The following is a 20,754-nucleotide window of genomic DNA, read 5'->3' as shown; positions in this document are numbered from 1 at the left end:
GGCCAGACAGAAAGGAAGAACCAGGATGTGGAGCAGTTCTTGCATTGTTTTGTGGCAGACAATCAAGAGGGGTGGTCTGAGTTTCTTCCACTTGATGAATTTGCTCTTAACAACCATACATTCTCTTCTGCTGGGTGTTCGCCTTTTTTTGCTGTTCTGGGAGACATCCGTCTTTTGGGTCATTCTCCAAATTGGTATCGGCTGTACCTGAGGAGGAGAGTTTTTCCGGTGATTTGGAGAGAGTTTGGATGGATGTGCGTGGCAATCTTCAGGAGGCTAACAAAAAATCTAAGAGGTACTTTGATAGGAAACGGCAAGAGGTTTTGTTTGCTATTGGGGACATGGTTTGGTTGTCCTCTAAGAATCTGCGGTTGAGGATTCCTTCTAAAAAATTGGGTCACAAGTTTGTAGGGCCCTTTAAGGTGCTTCAGGTAGTTAACCAATCTGCTGTTAGGTTGGAGGTTCCCACCTCCTGGAAGATTAATCCGGTGTTTCATGTTTCTCTATTGAAAAAAGCTGATGTATCAAATAGAGACGCCACTGCCACTGTTCCTCCGGTGGTGGAGGACGAGGAATATGAAATTTCCAGCATCTTAAATTCTAGACGGTATAGAGGGAGTTTGCAGTATCTCGTCGCTTGGAAGGGTTTCGGTCCCGAGGATAACTCATGGGTGAGGGAGGATGATGTTTCTGCTTCCAGACTTGTCAGAGCGTGTCACAGGAGGTTTCCTGATAGGCCTGGGCCTAGGGGATCCGGAGGATCCTCATAGAAGAGGGGGTACTGTTAGAACTCTCCTGTTAGGTTTTTTCTATCTTGCTGGTCACATGACCTTTTATGCCTATTTAATCCTGCTCCGCCCTCCTGGCCATGCTGGACTTCATTGTATTTTCTATTCTTAAGCTAGCCAGGTGCTTTGTAACCTTTCTCAGTCAGTTTAGCTAGGTCTTCGGACCTCTATGTTCTATGTTGTTTGTTTGTCTTTTTACTGCTACAATTTCTGCTAGGAGGTGTCCATCTTTCTCCCAGTCCCTAGTTCTTGTAGGGATCCCTCCCTCACATCTATAGGTCTTTGTTCAGACTAGCCGAGGTCTTTAGCGGGTCTGATCGCAGGATCAGGTTCCCCGTTACATCGCAGGGATCCAGCTTAGTTCTATTGTAGGGACAGATCTCCTGTCTTTCCTTAGTGCTTGTAGCAGATCATAACAGTAAGTCCAGCCAGAAAATTTCTCTAAGGAAAGACTTCCAGTTTCCATCATGGTGTCGGTCCAGGATTTGGCTCAACGCCTGCAATGACTCTCTCTGGAGGTGGCCGAGCTCCAACAACACGTGAGTAGCTGTTCTGGAGCGCATTTTGTGGAGCCAAAGGTACGTCAGCCTGATTTATTTTTTGGTGAACATCAAGATTTTTTTTCCTTTAAAAATGCTTGTTTGTTGTATTTTCATTTGAGACCCAGATCCTCTGGTGATGAATCACAGCGCATAGGGTTCATAATGTCACTTTTGCGCAAAGAACCTCAGGGATGGGCCTTTTCTCTCCAACCTAGTGATCCGTGCTTTAGATCAGTGGAGTTTTTTTTCTGCTTTGGGGTTGTTGTATGATGATCCTGATCATGTCTCATCAGCTGAGACTGAACTGAGAAGTTTGAGGCAGGGATCAGGTAATGTGGAAAAATATTGTACTCACTTCCGTCGGTGGTCTGCTCAGGTGGGGTGGAACGGTTCAGCTTTGAAAAGTTTGTTTCTTGCTGGGCTAGGTGAAAGGGTTAAGGATCTGCTGATTGCTTATCCTACACCTGGAAACTTGCAGGAGGCAATGCAATTAGCTATACGGGTGGACAGGAGACTGCGTGCAAGGGTTAATGAGAGTAAATCCTCTGCCATGTCAGCTCCGAGTCTTGAGAGGGTCTGTACTGACATTGGAGAGCCGATGGAGATTGGGGCGATGTCACCTCGCTCTCAGGAAAAAGACCGCAGGTTTTCTGAAGGTTTGTGCTTTTATTGCGGTAAATCTGACCATTTCATTAAGAACTGTGTGCTTCGTATGAACAAAGAAAAAAAAAGGTCAGTTACGCCCATATAGCCTGTTTAAACACTAAGGGTGTATTTCTTTCTGCTACTATTGCAGCTCAGGAAGAATTAATTGAATTTCGGGTATTTGTGGATTGTGGTTCTACTCTGAATTTGATTGATGGGGGATTCTTGGAAAAACTTAAACTAAAACCCAAACCTTTGTCATCCCCTATTGCTGTGGTTTCTGTCGATGGCTCTCCCTTGAAATGTGTTACTCACAAGGTTTATGAATTTCCCCTCACTATTAATGGTATTCACCAAGAGAGTTTGGATTTGGTGGTATTAAATAATTTGCCTTCTCCAGTAGTTTTGGGGTTACCCTCATTAAAATTGCACAATCCTGTACTGGATTGGTCTACCAATGAAATTGAGTCCTGGAGCCCTAAGTGTTATGACAAGTGTTGTAACGGGCACATTGCTGCTGTGGAAAAAGGGGAATTACCTGTACCTATTCAGGATTTTTGGAAAGTTTTTTCTGAGGAGGAGTCGCAAATTTTGCCTCCCCATAGAGACTATGATTGTACCATTGAATTTGTCCCTGGAGCGACTCTTCCTAAAAGTCGTTTATTTAATCTTACTATTCCTGAGAGAAAGGGTTTGGAGGAATACATACAGACGAGCTTGGCCGCCGGTCACATTAGGCCTTCCAAGTCTCCTGTGGCTGTTGGATTTTTTTTTGTTAATAAAAAGGACGGCGGTTTACGTCCTTGTCTGGAGTTTCGCGAGATTAATAAAATTACTGTACGCAATCCCTACCCACTGCCATTGATTCCTGATTTGTTTAACCTGTTAGTGGGGGCCAAGTGGTTCTCTAAAATTGATCTCCGGGGGGCATACAATTTGTTGCGCATGAAGGAGGGAGATGAATGGAAGACTGCTTTTAACACTCCTGTGGGTCATTTTGAGAATCTGGTTATGCCTTTTGGTCTTACCAATGCACCAGCATTTTTTCAGAATCTTATTAATGACATCCTTAGACCTTTGATCGGCAAAAATGTAGTTGTGTATTTGGATGACATTTTGATTTATTCGCCGGATCTGGAGTTTCATTGGCGGAGTGTACGTGAGGTATTACAGTTATTGATTGACAATTCGCTTTTTGCTAAGCTGGAGAAATGTGAGTTCGCTGTACAGAGAATTAGTTTTTTGAGCTACATTATCTCCAGCGAGGGCTTTGAGATGGACCCGGTGAAAGTTCAAGCTGTGCAGGAATGGCCTAGGCCTATTGGTTTGAAATCGATACAGAGGTTTTTGGGTTTCGCCAATTATTACAGAAAATTCATTAAAAATTTTTCTATTATTGTTAAACCACTGACCGATCTCACCAGGAAAGGTGTTAATACGGTTCAGTGGACTACTGAGGCCATTGAAGCTTTTGTGTTTCTAAAGAAGAGGTTCAACTCTGCCCCCACCCTTATGCAGCCTGATGTGACTAAGCCGTTTTTGGTTGAAGTTGATGCTTCTTCTGTGGGGGTCGGTGCAGTGTTGTCTCAGGAAAACAAGGATGGAGTACATCCTTGTGCCTTTTTTTTAAAAAAAAATTTCTGAGACTGAACTTAATTACGATGTTGGTAATCAGGAATTGCTGGCTATTAAACTCGCATTTGAACGCTGGCGTCATCTCTTGGAAGGTGCTGAATTTCCCATTCAGGTTTTCACTGATCATAAAAATCTGATCTATCTTAATGCTGCCAAGCGCTTGAATGCCCGTCAGACTAGGTGGGCACTTTTCTTCTCGTGGTTTAATTTTTCCGTTACTTACATCCCGGGTACCAAGAATGTTAAAGCTGATGCTTTGTCTCGCAGCTTTTCTCCCATGGTCGGTGCTGAGGAGGAGGAGAGCATTTTACAAGAAGGTGTTGTGATTGCTACATTGGACTCCGCTTTGGAAGATGAGATTCTTAAAGCACAGGAGAATGCCCCATCTAATACTCCCCATGGGAGGTTGTTTGTGCCTAGGACCTTTAGGAGAGATTTGTTTGTTGAGTGTCATGAGTCTCGGTTGGCAGGTCATCCAGGAATTTCTGAGACCAAGAGACTTGTGGGTCGCAGTTTTTGGTGGCCTGGATGGCAGAAGGAAGTCATTAAGTGGGTGCGTCAATGTACTGTGTGTGCTAGATCTAAGTCTTCACATACTCCTGCTGCGGGGTTGCTTTGCCCTCTGGAGGTTCCTAGTGCACCTTGGACACATCTGGCTATGGACTTTATTACTGACCTTCCCCCCTCTGAGGGTTTCACGGTCATCTGGGTGGTCGTGGACCATTTTAGCAAGATGTGTCACTTGGTTCCCTTCATCAAATTGCCCTGCGCTAAGACACTCGCTAAGGCCTTTGTCAAGGAAATTGTCAGACTCCATGGCGTTCCTACTGACATTGTTTCTGATAGGGGACCTCAGTTCGTGGCTCGTTTTTGGCGTGCCTTTTGTCACAGGTTGGGAGTTCATTTGTCATTTTCATCTGGATATCATCCTGAGTCTAATGGCCAGACAGAAAGGAAGAACCAGGATGTGGAGCAGTTCTTGCATTGTTTTGTGGCAGACAATCAAGAGGGGTGGTCTGAGTTTCTGCCACTTGATGAATTTGCTCTTAACAACCATACATTCTCTTCTGCTGGGTGTTCGCCTTTTTTTGTTGTTCTGGGAGACATCCGTCTTTTGGGTCATTCTCCAAATTGGTATTGGCTGTGCCTGAGGAGGAGAGTTTTTCCGGTGATTTGGAGAGAGTTTGGACGGATGTGCGTGGCAATCTTCAGGAGGCTAACAAAAAATCTAAGAGGTACTTTGATAGGAAACGGCAAGAGGTTTTGTTTGCTATTGGGGACATGGTTTGGTTGTCCTCTAAGAATCTGCGGTTGAGGATTCCTTCTAAAAAATTGGGTCACAAGTTTGTAGGGCCCTTTAAGGTGCTTCAGGTAGTTAACCAATCTGCTGTTAGGTTGGAGGTTCCCACCTCCTGGAAGATTAATCCGGTGTTTCATGTTTCTCTATTGAAAAAAGCTGATGTATCAAATAGAGACGCCACTGCCACTGTTCCTCCGGTGGTGGAGGACGAGGAATATGAAATTTCCAGCATCTTAAATTCTAGACGGTATAGAGGGAGTTCGCAGTATCTCGTCGCTTGGAATGGTTTCGGTCCCGAGGATAACTCATGGGTGAGGGAGGATGATGTTTCTGCTTCCAGACTTGTCAGAGCGTGTCACAGGAGGTTTCCTGATAGGCCTGGGCCTAGGGGATCCGGAGGATCCTCATAGAAGAGGGGGTACTGTTAGAACTCTCCTGTTAGGTTTTTTCTATCTTGCTGGTCACATGACCTTTTTTGCCTATTTAATCCTGCTCCGCCCTCCTGGCCATGCTGGACTTCATTGTATTTTCTACTCTTAAGCTAGCCAGGTGCTTTGTAACCTTTCTCAGTCAGTTTAGCTAGGTCTTCGGACCTCTATGTTCTATGTTGTTTGTTTGTCTTTTTACTGCTACAATTTCTGCTAGGAGGTGTCCATCTTTCTCCCAGTCCCTAGTTCTTGTAGGGATCCCTCCCTCACATCTATAGGTCTTCGTTCAGAGTAGCCGAGGTCTTTAGCGGGTCTGATCGCAGGATCAGGTTCCCCGTTACATCGTAGGGATCCAGCTTAGTTCTATTGTAGGGACAGATCTCCTGTCTTTCCTTAGTGCTTGTAGCAGATCATAACAGCAGCACATTGGATCAGTGGTTAGCACTGAAGCCTTGCAGCGCTGGCATCCTGGGTTCAAATCCCAGCAAGGACAACATCTGCAAGGATTTTGTATGTTCTCCCCGTGTTTGCGTGGGTTTCCACCTTTAAAAAAGCAGCCATAGAGTGTCCGGGAACCTTCTTAGCCAGGGCTGCATCTCGGCATGGTTGGATGGTCCCACCAGAGAATCCTCTGGTGTGTCCTGGCTTCTACATCAGAAGAGTTCATGATAGCGCTAACTTTGCAGCTGCTATGGGGCTCTTGAGCGGGGGAGAAAGGTGAGCCCTCAGAATCAAATCCTCTGGTGGGCCCAATGTTTTTCAATCTAAAACTGCTTCTCAGTGGGAGTTGTATTTCACCACAGCCATATTCTTTAGCTCGGTGAAAGGACTGGCATAGATGGAAACCGTATCTACTCCGGCTGCCATTTCTCCGTCACCAGGTTCCGCCCATTGTCACACACGACCATGCCTGGCTGCATGTTCAGCGGTGAGACCCACAGATCAGGCTGCTGTGTTACGGCTTTTAATAACTCTGCAGCGCTGGGCGGTTTGTCACTTAAGCATTAAGCATGTTATCTTCAGCACAGCCTGTTGCCACTTGGCCAAGGCAGTGCTGCAGTGCTTTCAGCTTGTGACTGATGTGGTCATTTCGGACATGGAGGAGGAGGTTCAGGAGCTGAACAATGTGATTACATTGAGGTTACATTAGCTACTGTTTTTTATACTACACTGTGTTCCAAATTATTATGCAAATAATATTTTCTCAGATTTTCCCAAATTACTTATATGAATTGCAGTCATTGTAATTTTCCAGTCAAATAACTATTAGAGTACAATTGAAAGGTTTTTGTACAAACTGCCTATGATAACAGTATATGTTTAAAAAAATAAAAAACTCAAACTGCACTCAAAATGCATGTTCCAAATTATTATGCACAGCAGAGTTTTCAACCTTTTCATTTTAATGAAGAACAAAAAAATTGACATTTTTGAAATTATAGGTATTAGCAGGTTATTACAAACTGAAATCAAACAGTTTTCAACTAAAACTTTATTCTAGGTGATATTACATTTGCACATAGGACCGCTTGTTCGAAAGGAGCTTATGAACTCTCTCGTCCATTGAAATTGTCAGGTTTTGGATGGTTTCTGCTTCAATTGTTTTGCATGAGGACAGAATACCCTCCCAGAGCTGTTGCTTAGATGTGAACTGCCTCCCGCCATCATAGACACTCCTTTTGATGATGCTCCAGAGGTTCTCAATGGGGTTGAGGTCAGGGGAGCATGGGTGCCACACCATAAGTTTGTCCCCTTTTATGCCCATAGCAGACAGAGATGCAGATGTGTTATGTGCAACATGAGACGGGGCATTATCATGCATGAAAATGATCTTGCTGCGGAATGCACGGTTCTTCTTCTTGAACCATGGAAGGAAGTGCTGTTTGAGAAACTCAACATACATTAAGGAGTTCATCTTTACCCCTTCAGGGATCCTAAAAGGGACGACAATCTCTCTCCCCATGATTCCAGCCCAAAACATTACTCCACCTCCTCCTTGTTAGCGCCGTAGCCGTGTTTGCATGGGGTGTCCATCAACCAGCCATCGTCCACTCCATCCATCTGGACCGTCAAGATCATTTCATGCATGATAATGCCCCGTCTCATGCTGCACATAACACATCTGCATCTCTGGCTGCTATGGGCATAAAAGGGGACAAACTTATGGTGTGGCACCCATGCTCCCCTGACCTCAACCCCATTGAGAACCTCTGGAGCATCATCAAAAGGAGTGTCTATGATGGCGGGAGGCAGTTCACATCTAAGCAACAGCTCTGGGAGGGTATTCTGTCCTCATGCAAAACAATTAAAGCAGAAACCATCCAAAACCTGACAAATTCAATGGACGAGAGAGTTCAGAAGCTCCTTTCGAACAAGGGGTCCTATGTGCAAATGTAACATCACCTAGAATAAAGTTTTGAGTTGAAAACTGTTTGATTTCAGTTTGTAATAACCTGCTAATGCTTATAATTTCAAAAATGACCATTTTTTTGTTCTTTATTAAAATGAAAAGGTTGAAAACTCTGCTGTGCATAATAATTTGGAGCATGCATTTTGAGTTTGTTTTTTTTTTTTTAAATATCCTGTTATCATAGGCAGTTTGTACAAAAACCTTTCAATTGTACTCCAATAGTTATTTGACTGGAAAATTACAATGACTGCAATTCATATAGGTAATTTGGGAAAATTTGAGAAAATATTATTTGCATAATAATTTGGAACACAGTGTAAAGAAAGATCCTACTGTTTTGTTTTTTTAATGTTATTTTTTAAGACAAATGCATTCACAGGGAAATGTCATTTTAATATTTTACAACCTTATCTGGCAATATGGTGTGTGACACATAATCAAACACATCCTGTTTTATTTATGATGGAGGGATTCTGAAAGTCACAAAGCCTATTTTTATAGGGCCATCAGGCGGCTCTTACTATTCTTAAAAGGCCAGCAGTCGGCCCTCGCTATTGTTAGAGAGCCATCAGCCGGCTATGCTTTGTTGATCCCATTATTAACGAGTGGGTCTCCTATACTGTTATTGCGTATGCAGTGACTGCAAGGGCTGCCAAAAATTTGGACGCAACCCAATACCTCTTTGAAGAGACATAGAGGAGGGTCTCAGTAAAAAAAAAGTTCCCATTATAAAGGAGTGGGTCTCCTACAGTGGTAATGCCCATGCTGTGACGGCAAGGGCTGCCAAAATTTGGGAAAAACCCCACTAAGAATTTAAAGACACATAGAGCAGGGCCACAGTAATGACATGTTTCCATTACAAAGGAGCAGGTGTGCTATACAGTTATAGGGTATGCAGTGAGTCAAATGGCTGACCAAATTTAGGAAAAACCCCACTAAGAATTTAAAGACACATAGAGCAGGGCTACAGTAACGAGTACGACACGTTACCATTAGAAAGGAGAGGGTCTGCTATACAGTTATAGGGTATGCTGTGAGTCCAATGGCTGACCAAATTTAGGAAAAACCCCACTAAGAATTTAAAGACACATAGAGCAGGGCCACAATAACGACAAATTCCCATTAGAAAGGAGAGGGTCTCCCACAGTGTTGGCCTATGCAGTGAATGCAAGGGCTGCCAAAAATTGGGAGGGACTCCAATTCCCATTGGAAGAGACATAGAGGGCCTCATGAAAAAATGTTCCTATTATTAGGAAGTGGGTTTCCCATAGTGTTGGCCTATGCAGTGAATGCAAGGGATGCCAAAAATTGGGAGGGACTCCAATTCCCTTGGAAGAGACATAGAGGGCCTCATGAAAAAATGTTCCCATTATTAGGAAGTGGGTTTCCTATAGTGTTGGCCTATTCAGTGAATGCAAGGGCTGCCAAAAATTGGGAGGCACTCCAATTCCCCTTGGGCGAGACTTAGAGGGCCTCATGCCTGTCAGCATTTTCAGTTGACAGGCGGATGCGCTTATCAGTTATAATTCCACCAGTGGCACTAAAAACCCATTCTGATAAAACGCTAGCGGCAGGGCAGGCCAGGACCTCCAAGGCGAAGAAAGACAGTTCATTCCACATATCCAGCTTGGATACCCAATAATTATAAGGCATGGAGGAATCACGGAGGATGTTGGTACGGTGGGCAAGGACTCCCTCAGCATCTTCCCAAACTTTGCACTCCTTGTGAGAGTACCCTGCGCCTCAGGGCCTGTGCGATGGGAGGGGCTGAGAAAATTCTCCCAGAACTTTGACAGTGTTCCCCTGCCTCTGCTGGATTGGAGTTGTGTCTCTCTCGTCTGTAGTCCTTGGTTGTCCAACGAACTGTGACCTCTGCCGCCAGCATTTTCAGATGGGAAATTTTTTTAATAGTTCCGCAACAAGGGCCTTCTGGTACTGTCCCATTTTTGTAGACCTGTCCGCTTCAGGAATAAGAGATATAAAGTTCTCATTGTAGCGTGGGTCTAGAAGTGTCACCAACCAGTAATGACTGTCACCCAAAATTTTGAGAACGCGAGGGTCATGGGAAAGGCAGCATAACAAACTCAGCCATGCATGCCAGGCTGCTAACAGGCAAGACTTCTGTGTCCTCATCAAGAGGACAAGTGACCATGCTCTCCTCCTCCTCTCTGTCCCCAGGCCATCCACGCTGAACAGTCGGTATAACAGTTGTGCAGTTAGTACCGTCTATAGCGCATGAAACTAGCTCGTGTTCTTCCTCCTCCTCTTCCTCATTGTCACCCAATCGACGTTGGGATGAGATGATGCTGGGCTGTGTGTAATCACCCTGTATGGTTCCTTGCTCCATCTCATCCTGCTCCTCCTGCAATTCATCCTCTTTGATTGTGAGCAGAGAGCGTTTCAGAAGACAGAGAAGCGGGATGGTGATTCTAATTATGGCATCATCGCTGCTCACCATCTTGGTGGAGTCCTCAAAGTTTTGGAGGACGGTACATATGTCTGACATCCATGTCTACTCCTGAGGTCTTATGTGTGGAGTCTGAACTGAGTACAGACGGCCTTGTTGATGCTGGTACTCAACAACTGCCCTCTTCTGCTCACAAATCCTTCCCAACATCTGCAGTGTAGAGTTCCAACACATGGGGACATCACACACCAGTCTGTGAGCCGGAAGCTGCAAACGCTGCTGAAACACAGCAAGGGCGGCGGAAGCTGTAGGTGACTTTCTAAAATGAGCACACAGGCGGCGTACTTTAACAAGCAGATCCAGGAGCTCCAGGTAGGATTTGAGAAATCGTTGAACCACGAGGTTAAGCACATGGGCCAGGCATGGTATGTGTGTGAGCTCGCCTCGCCTCAGAGCCGCCACCAGGTTCCGGCCATAGTCACACACAACCATGCCTGGCTGTAGGTTCAGCAGTGTGAGCCACAGATCTGCCTGCTCTTTCAGAGCTGTCCACAACTCTTCAGCATTGTGCAGTTTGTCACCTAAGCATATTAGCTTCAACACAGCCTGTTGCCGCTTGGCTGAGGCAGTGCAGCAGTGCTTCCAGCTTGTGACTGGTGTGGTCATTTCAGAGATAGAGGCTGAAGAGGAGTAGGAGGCTGAGGAGAATGAGGTGCAGGAGCTGTAGACTGTGGGGGCAACCCTGATTGACCTAGGACCTGCGATCCTTGGTGTCGGGAGGACGTGTTCCGTCCCAAGGTCCGACTGGGTCCCGGCTTCCACTGTTAACCCAGTGTGCCGTCAGCGAGATGTACCGAACGAGCATACAAGCACTTGTCCACGTGTCCGGTTAGGTGGACTTTCCCGGTAACTGCATTGTTGAGGGCACGGCTAATGTTTTGGGACACGTGCTTGTGTAATGAAGGGACGACACACCGGGAGAAATAGTGGTGGCTGGGGACCGAGTACTGAGGAATGGCTGCCGCCATCAGGTTGCGGAATGCTTCCATCTCCACAAGCAGTCGCGAAATGTGAGAATTTAGTAGTGTGGCCTGTGGGGCGTTGGCTGCATATTTGCGTTTGCGTTCCAAGGACTGGGGTATGGACAACTGAACGCTGTGATGGGACAAGGATGTGCTTCCTGATGCTGCTACTTGAGAGTGTGCAATGACAGGTGCAGGGCAGGAGGCATCTTCGCATGCACCATGGAAAGGGGATTGGTTTGCATGCAAAACAGCGGAAGAAGCAGTGGTGCCACCCGCAGACACTTTTCCTGGACCCTGGGGTTCAGCCCACAAAGTCGGGTGCTTTGCTGCCATGTTCCTGATCATGCTGGTGGTGGTCAGGCTGGTCGTTTTGCCACCCCTGCTGATGCTGGTCTGGCAGGTGGTGCAAATGGCCTTTTTGGGGTTATTGGCAAAGTCTTTAAAAAACAACCAGACTCGGGGAGACCTAACAGTTGTACTGGCAACTTCCTTCGTGTTGGTGTTACTGGGAACGGTTGCCTGCCTTCTTTCTGTGGCCACCACACTGCTTCTTCCTGCCTGTTGGGGTGCTCTGCCTCCCTCCCCCTATCTGCTGCTCTCCTCGCTCTGCATGTCCTCCTGCCAGGTTGGGTCAATTACTATATCATCCACCACCTCGCATTCCACTTCCGCACTCTGGTCCTCCTCCTGACTTTCTGGCAATTGTGTCTCATCATCGTCCACCTCGTGACACTTTCCCACCGTCGCCTTCGTGTGACCGTGGCTGCTCAAATATTTGGTCATCGCTACATGCGATCTCCTCTTGCCCCGCTTCAAGTGGACCAAGCGAGAGGCCCGAATCTATAAATGGAAAAATGAACAGCTCTTCGGAGTGTCCAAGTGTGGGATCAGTTGTCTCTGGGCACTCGGCATGGTGGGGGGAAGGAGGTTCAGGGTGAGGAATATGCGGACCAGACTCACAGCTACTGAGACTTGACCATGTGGAAGACAAGGTGGAGGTGGTGGCTAAGTGACTGGAAGCATTATCTGCTATCCAACAAATAACCTTTTCACGCTGCTTTGTGTTCAATAGTGGTGTTCTGCGGTCCCCTATTAATTGGGACAGGAAGGTCGAGAGAGAAGATGTGGGTGTTTCTTGTGGCACAATTTCAGCTTGCTCACGGCCTCAGCCTCTGCATGCACCATCACCATCACGTCCAGTTCCCCGTCCCTTGTCCATTTTAAATGGAGGACAATATCTTACACGCTCACTACAAATTACTGAATTTGGAGCGAACATATGTGATCTGTGTGACAGACAAACAACAGTTTTAAATACCTGGCCTGTAGGTAACTATTTTGAACAGCAAACTGGTGTCAATTGCTTCACTGACACACTGAAACAAATTTTTAATGGAGGCCACAAATGGCAGTATTTTCAGCGCAATTATATGTGATCCGTGTGACGGACAAACCACAGTTTTAAATAGCTGGATTTTTAGCGCTGTAATATGGAAAGGACCTGGCTCTATTCTGCAATGCCAACAAGCAAATGGAGCAGAAAAATGGTGTTCTCTGGATTGCTTTTTAAGGAAATAATGAGGATTAAGATCCAAAAAATAATTATTCCTGGCTCCTGAGACCTGGGCCTATTTCTAGAAATATCTAACAGCAGCAGTAGACAAAACTGGAATGGAGCCTCTTGTGCTATATGCACTGCAGTTTGCTATATACCCTGCCTGCCTGCCTATATACATTGCCTGCCTGATATCTCTGCAGATGGATTAGTCCTCAGAAGGACTGTTTGTTGAGATGGATATGTGTCTCTAATATAGTCTGGTACACCTACACTAACTAGAAACAAGCAAATCTCTCCCTAGCTCAGCAACACCTCTCCCTACACTGTCTGATTCCGGAGTGACTGTGACGAGCACAGAGGCGCCAGGTCTGATATCAGAAAACCGCCAGAAGTGATAATATTTTAAAAACTGCACCCCTCAAATTATTCTAAACTGCTGTTAACAAATGTGTTAACCCTTCAAGTGCTACATAGGAATAAAGGCAAAGTAGAATGAAAAATTGCATTTTTTTCCACTAAAATATTTATTTAGCTGCAATTTTTTCATTTTCACAAAATATAATAGGAGAAAATGGACCATACAATTTATTATGCAATGTCTTCTGAATTTGGCAACATCCCACATGAGGTATCCCACATGTACTGTTTGGGCGTACGGCCGGGCTTGGAAAGGAAGAAGCATTATATGGTGCTTGGAACATAAATTTGTCTGCAATAGACTGTGAACGCCATGTCGCATTTGCAGAGCCCCTGAGGTACTAAAACAGCAGAAACCCCCACAAGTGGCCACATTTTAGAAACTAGACTCCTCAAGTAATTCATTTAGGGGTGTGGTGAACATCTTGAACCCACAGCTGTTTCACAGAAGAAACTTTTGGATGTGAAAATTAAGACTTCTTTTTTTCCAGTAAAATACTGTTTTAGCCCTAAATTTGTAATTTTACACAAGGGACTAATATGAAAAAATGGATTTCATAATGCACTGATACCCCGTATGCTGTCAAAAACTAATTTTTGGGCACATAGCAGGACTTGGAAAGCAAACAGGGCTATTTGATTTTGGATGCCATGTTACATTTGCAGCACCCCTGATGTACCAAAAAAAAACCACACCTGATGCCATATGGGAAACGAAACTCCACAAGGAATTCATCTAGGGGTGTGGTCAGCATTTTTAACTCACAAAGTACATCACAGAATTTTATAAGATTGGGCCATGAAAATTTCTCCTGAATGCAGCGATACTGCTTATGTGGTCAGAAACTATTGTCAGCCACACGGCAGGGATTACAGGGAAGGAACGCTATTTGAGTTTGGGAGTGCAGATTGTGACATAATAGTTTGTGGGTCACATTTTCAGAGGATCTATGGTGCCAGAACAGCAGAAAACTCCCAAAAGTGAGCCCAATTTAGAAATGACACCCCTCAATAAATCCATCTTAGGCACAGAGGGGCTCAGCAGGGAGGCATTTGGGTTTGGGAGCGCAGATTCTGCTGGATTGGTTTTTGGGTTTTTCCATTGACAGGTGACAGACCTGAGTGGGGACTTGTTTTTTTGGGTTGATTTGAAGTTTTTGGAGGTACACAGAATCGGTTCATGTTCCTATGCGCTACACTGAGCAGTCCAAATCCCCTAAAAATGTGATTTAAATGGACAGCCCCACCGACTGAACCATTCTCCGACACTGTTGGATTGCCATGAAGGCTGAGGATCTGCTTAAGACCCCTGTGCCTGTCATGATGGTCCTCCTATGAAAGCCACCTGTGGCTTGTGTTCATAGGAGACCAAAATGTTTTTTATATTCAGCAGTACTGTGGTATTGCACATAGCGCAGGCGATCGGATAATCAAGTGACTACAAAATACAGTAAAAAGTAAAACAAAAAAAATTCAAATCACCCCTCTCTTCACACTTAAAAAAATAAATAAAAAATTAAGAAATTACACATTTGGTATCCCCTCTTCCATAAAAGTACAATCTATGAAAATATGAAATTGATTAACTCGATCAGTAAATGCTTTAATGACAAAAAAAAATCTAAAATGTTTTTTGGCCACCGCAACACAGCAAAAAAATGGAATAGGAGGCGATCAAAACATCATATCTATCCCAAAATGGTATCAATAAAAACGTTAGCTCAACACACAAGCCCTCATACAGATCCACTGACCAAAAACGGAAAACGTTATGTCTCTTGGCAAATGGTGACACAAGCAAAAAAAATATATATATTTAAGAATTTCCAATTTTTTTTCACCATTTAAATAGAAATAAAATGTTTATACTCACCTGAAGAATCATATTGCCAAGTCATTTTTACTGTATGATGAACACTATAACAACAAACAAAACCCCCCAAAATTCCGGGTTTCTTTTTTTTTTTGCTGCACTTGAAATTTTTTTCCCACTTTCCGGTACATCACATGAAAAAATGGATTGAGTCATTCAAAACTACAATTCATCCCACAAAAAAACAATCCCTCATACGGCTATATCACAAAAAAAATTAGACTGTCATGTAGATGGTTTCTTGGAGAATGAGAGTGATGATCAATGCTTGCTGAATAAATTCCAATCGGATCCAACAGACGAAAGGCGGATTGAATTAAAAAGTGGTTTATTCTCAATGAATTTCAAAGTTCAAATCCACCACTCGTCTGTTAGATCCTATTGGAATTTATTCAGCAAGCGCAGATCATCACTCCCATCCTCCAAGCAATTATCTACACAACAGTCTTCTCTGTTCCTGGGGTCATGCAGCAGCATTTTCTTGCTTTGATACCTCAGTTGTGGGTTTATCACAACCCCAAAAGGTGAGCAGCTTCTTGGTATCTCACCTTCATTGTCAACTGGATAAGACCCTGTTTGTGCTTGTTGTTTCCCTAATGACAAAAAATAAGATTTAGAGGTCTTGGAAAAAGAAGAAGAAAAAACAAAAGCGCAAATACAGAAAATCGCCAAGTCGGGACGGAATTAATGGTGATTGTGACAACAGCTCTGCTCAGGATTTGTTTCACTATTTTCAATAAGTTTTTCAAATAAAAATTAAGATTTCTCCACATTCTGATACTGTATCTGGTCTGTAACAAGAAAGTATAGACTGATGACCTGGAGAGACGTCGGGGAGAAATGACTATATACAAGTGATCATGTAATAAACCAGAATCATGTGTGTAAATGATGTGTGTCATTCGTTATCTTCCCTACGTCATCCTGTAAGGCCTCATGCACACACCTGGATCACATCTCTCTTGTGCTGAACGATAGTAGAAAAAAATCAGAAGTTTGTAAAAGCAACCTTTTTTTAGTTTGTTTTGCCGTTTTCTGAGACCCTTAATGTTTTTAGATTTCTGTCAATGGAGAGGGGTGAGGGCTGGATTTTTGTGTGACAAATTGATACCAGTTTGGGGTACATGCGACATTTTGATTACATTTAATTTATTTTTGAACCGAAAACATCTAATTCTAGCGCTTTTTTGAAGGGTAAAACTAAATATAATGTAACCCTATAGTTTCTCTCTTACTGTGTATATGTATATATGTTACAGAAAACGTCCTGAAAACAGTTCCTAAGACCCCCGACCTCCCTGGATAACAAGAGTAGAGATGAGCGTTGTTCTACTCGAACTGTTCGCCAATCTCAAATTCGAGCTGTTTTGGGAGGTGTTCGAGCCGTTCGGCGAACACGAACGATTTGAGAAAAATTCGGCTGTTCGAGGTTATGTTCGATAACTGTTCATGCACCAAAATCATAACTGGATTTTTTCTCAGTAATGATGAAAATTAATGTTAATACGCAGTTTGAGTGTACAGCGGGGCGGGGGGAGGGGCAGGGGATGGATCTCTGCAGGAACAATGAAGATCTCCATTTTTTTTTCTCTTTCCCGCATTTGCAGTGGGGAGGTGCAGTCTGTCAGCCTATCAGCAGCGCACACACGGAGAGAAGTGCTTTTTTTCACACAAGCAAGGGCATGTGTCATTGGCAGTGTATGTCACATGTCCTTGCCCTATAAGACCAAGCCATTTTCCCCGTCGCCACCATTTTCTCACTGCTGCAGCTGCGTGTTAGACGGCACCGCTGTTGCTGTGTGCGCTATACCTTGTTAATTTCAAGCCAATTTTCGCACAAATCTACAGATAGCTTGGGAGTAGGGAATAGTTGTGATTGCAGTCCTTTTAAGGACTAGGTTACAGCATTTCCTACGACTTTTATCAGGGAGGTCTGTGCTCTTAAATAGATAGATTGTGGGAGTAAAGACTAATTGTAATTGCAGTCCTTTTCAGGACTAGGTTACATCAGTTCCTATCAGTTTTTGCCAGGCAGGTCTGTGCCAGTGCTGTGCAAGTTTTTTTCACAGCATTTGGCTGAATCTAGCAAAGCTAATCCTTTTTGGCCTATTGCAGAGTGTGTTAGTCAGTGGAGTAGCCTATCTGTGTTGCAAGATACACCACCTGTGTATAGAATACCAATTTTTTTACTGCACCTAGTGAAGTAAAATCTTTTGGGCATAGCATCATTCTATTAGTCCATCTATGCTGACCTCCATCAGGTTGCATATTGAATATAATTTTTTTCTGCATCTAGCTCTGAAAAAATATTGGGCTTCTAGCTGTGTGTGGGACTTGTTCTATTAATCCATCTATACAGACCTCCATCAGGTTGCAAACTGAATATATTTTTTTTCTGCATCTACCTCTGAAAAAATATTGGGCTTCTAGCTGTGTGTGGGACTTGTTCTATTAATCCATTTATACAGACCTCCATCAGGTTGCAAACTGAATATAATTTTTTTCTGCATCTAGCTCTGAAAAAATAGTTGGCCTTCTAGCAGTGTGTGGGACTTTCTCTATTAGTCCATCTATACTGACCTCCATCAGGTTGCAAATTAAAAATAATTTTTATCTGCATCTAGCTCTGAAAAAATATTTGGCCTTCTAGCAGTGTGTGGGACTTTCTCTATTAGTCCATCTATACTGACCTCCATCAGGTTTCAAATTAAAAATAATTTTTATCTGCATCTAGCTCTGAAAAAATATTTGGCCTTCTAGCAGTGTGTGGGACTTTCTCTATTAGTCCATCTATACTGACCTCCATCAGGTTGCAAATTAAAAATAATTTTTATCTGCATCTACCTCTGAAAAAATATTTGGGCTTCTAGCTGTGTGTGGGACTTGTTCTATTAGTCCATCTATACTGACCTCCATCAGGTTGCAAACTGAATATAATTTTTTTCTGCATCTAGCTCTGAAAAAATATTTGGCCTTCAGCAGTGTGTGGGACTTTCTCTATTAGTCCATCTATACTGACCTCCATCAGGTTGCAAACTGAATATATTTTTTTTCTGCATCTACCTCTGAAAAAATATTGGGCTTCTAGCTGTGTGTGGGACTTGTTCTATTATTCCATCTATACAGACCTCCATCAGGTTGCAAACTGAACATATTTTTTTTCTGCATCTACCTCTGAAAAAATATTGAGCTTCTAGCTGTGTGTGGGACTTGTTCTATTAATCCATCTATACAGACCTCCATCAGGTTGCAAACTGAATATAATTTTTTTCTGCATCTAGCTCTGAAAAAATAGTTGGCCTTCTAGCAGTGTGTGGGACTTTCTCTATTAGTCCATCTATACTGACCTCCATCAGGTTGCAAATTAAAAATTATTTTTATCTGCATCTAGCTCTGAAAAAATATTTGGCCTTCTAGCAGTGTGTGGGACTTTCTCTATTAGTCCATCTATACTGATCTCCATCAGGTTGCAAATTAAAAATAATTTTTATCTGCATCTACCTCTGAAAAAATATTTGGGCTTCTAGCTGTGTGTGGGACTTGTTCTATTAGTCCATCTATACTGACCTCCATCAGGTTGCAAACTGAATATAATTTTTTTCTGCATCTAGCTCTGAAAAAATATTTGGCCTTCTAGTAGTGTGTGGGACTTTCTCTATTAGTCCATCTATACTGACCTCCATCAGGTTGCAAATTAAAAATAATTTTTATCTGCATCTAGCTCTGAAAAAATATTTGGCCTTCTAGCAGTGTGTGGGACTTTCTCTATTAGTCCATCTATACTGACCTCCATCAGGTTGCAAATTAAAAATAATTTTTATCTGCATCTACCTCTGAAAAAATATTTGGGCTTCTAGCTGTGTGTGGGACTTGTTCTATTAGTCCATCTATACTGACCTCCATCAGGTTGCAAACTGAATATAATTTTTTTCTGCATCTAGCACTGAAAAAATATTTGGCCTTCTAGCAGTGTGTGGGACTTTCTCTACTAGTCCATCTATACTGACCTCCATCAGGTTGCAAATTAAAAATAATTTTTATCTGCATCTAGCTCTGAAAAAATATTTGGCCTTCTAGCAGTGTGTGGGACTTTCTCTATTAGTCCATCTATACTGACCTCCATCAGGTTGCAAATTAAAAATAATTTTTATCTGCATCTAGCTCTGAAAAAATATTTGGCCTTCTAGCAGTGTGTGGGACTTTCTCTATTAGTCCATCTATACTGACCTCCATCAGGTTGCAAATTAAAAATAATTTTTATCTGCATCTACCTCTGAAAAAATATTTGGGCTTCTAGCTGTGTGTGGGACTTGTTCTATTAATCCATCTATACAGACCTCCATCAGGTTGCAAACTGAATATAATTTTTTTCTGCATCTACCTCTGAAAAAATATTTGGGCCTCTAGCTGTGTGTGGGACTTGTTCTATTAGTCCATCTATACTGACCTCCATCAGGTTGCAAACTGAATATAATTTTTTTCTGCATCTAGCTCTGAAAAAATATTTGGCCTTCTAGCAGTGTGTGGGACTTGTCCTATTAGTCCACCAATACTGACCTCCATCAGGTTGCAAATTCAAAATAATTTTTTGTCTGCATCTAGCTCTGAAAAAATATTTGGCCTTCTAGCAGTGTGTGGGACTTTCTCTATTAGTCCATCTATACTGACCTCCATCAGGTTGCAAATCGAATATAATTTTTTTCTCCATCTAACCCAGCCAATAGTTTTGGCCTAATACCACAGTTTGGCCACTCAGCTCTGCTCGGTTCCCATCCATTGTTTTTTTGTGCAAACAACTCCAGAGTTGTGAATTAGTTAAACACCAAAATGAGTGGAAAAAGGCCTGCTGCTGGTGGAAAGGGGAATAGGCGTGTTGGGAAGGGGAAAAAAGGTTGTGTCCGTGGGGTAGGTGTTAAAGCAACAGTAACATCTGCAGAAGAAAGACCATCTTCCAGCCAAACTAAAATGTCTACTTCTTTTAGCGGACAATGTGATAAGATCCCTTTCTTACGGCCACGCCAATCGCTACAAATTCCAGATGAGGCACAAAAACAGCAGGTGCTTCAACGGATATCAAGTGCTCCTTTAAGTGGGCTCTCCTCCACATCAACTTCAACATCACAAATACTCCAGTCCTCAAAGGTGTCACCCCAATCGCACTTGCTTCCTCACAGCTCCCAAATCTCCAGCTGCCCGTCTGAGTATGAGGTAGAACAGATGGTTGAGTCTGCAGAGCTGTTTACTCATACTATAGCCTGGGAATCAGAGGTCGACTCCAGCGCTTCTGTGAATCCAGACGAGGAAATGATCTGCACTGATGCCCAGAATCTTTATGAGTCGGATCCAGGACCAGAAGCAGAAGGTTCTGACCATAATGTAGACCCTCATTCCCAAACTGTAACTCCTGTTGGTGGAGACAATGAGGAAGACGATGATGAGACTCAAATACCTGATTGGAGCGACAACTTTAGTTTTTTGTCAGGGCAGGAACAGGTTGGCTCTGAGGACGACGGGTGTGATAACGCACAGGGTGATGATGATGAGGTTGGAGATCCCACTTACTGTCAACCCACAGTCAGCCAAGAGATGAGGTCAGCAAAGGAGGTGGAGGAAGATGCTAGTGACGACGAGGTCAGGTTGCGCCTTCCTGGACAGAGACGTAGTACTGGAAGCACGTCAACAACTGCATCCTCAAACACAACTCTGCCTCTCACCACAAGTCGTGG

The 20,754-nt window shown here is 43.5% G+C and overlaps 1 protein-coding gene across 1 annotated transcript in view; it reads left to right on the top strand.

Annotated features, from left to right (window-relative positions):
* The window catches only part of LOC141155198 (HLA class II histocompatibility antigen, DM beta chain-like), a 488,746-nt gene that overhangs the window by 145,670 nt on the left and 322,322 nt on the right, over nt 1-20,754 (top strand). The gene's annotated exons all lie outside the window — the stretch shown is intronic.

Source organism: Phyllobates terribilis, unplaced genomic scaffold, assembly GCF_046119375.1.
Source record: "Phyllobates terribilis strain yellow unplaced genomic scaffold, ASM4611937v1 Scaffold_7__3_contigs__length_470593459, whole genome shotgun sequence".
In the NCBI taxonomy this organism is placed as follows: domain Eukaryota; kingdom Metazoa; phylum Chordata; class Amphibia; order Anura; family Dendrobatidae; genus Phyllobates; species Phyllobates terribilis.
Note: the sequence above shows the minus strand (reverse complement) of the source record. Positions and strands in the feature narration are given on the sequence as shown.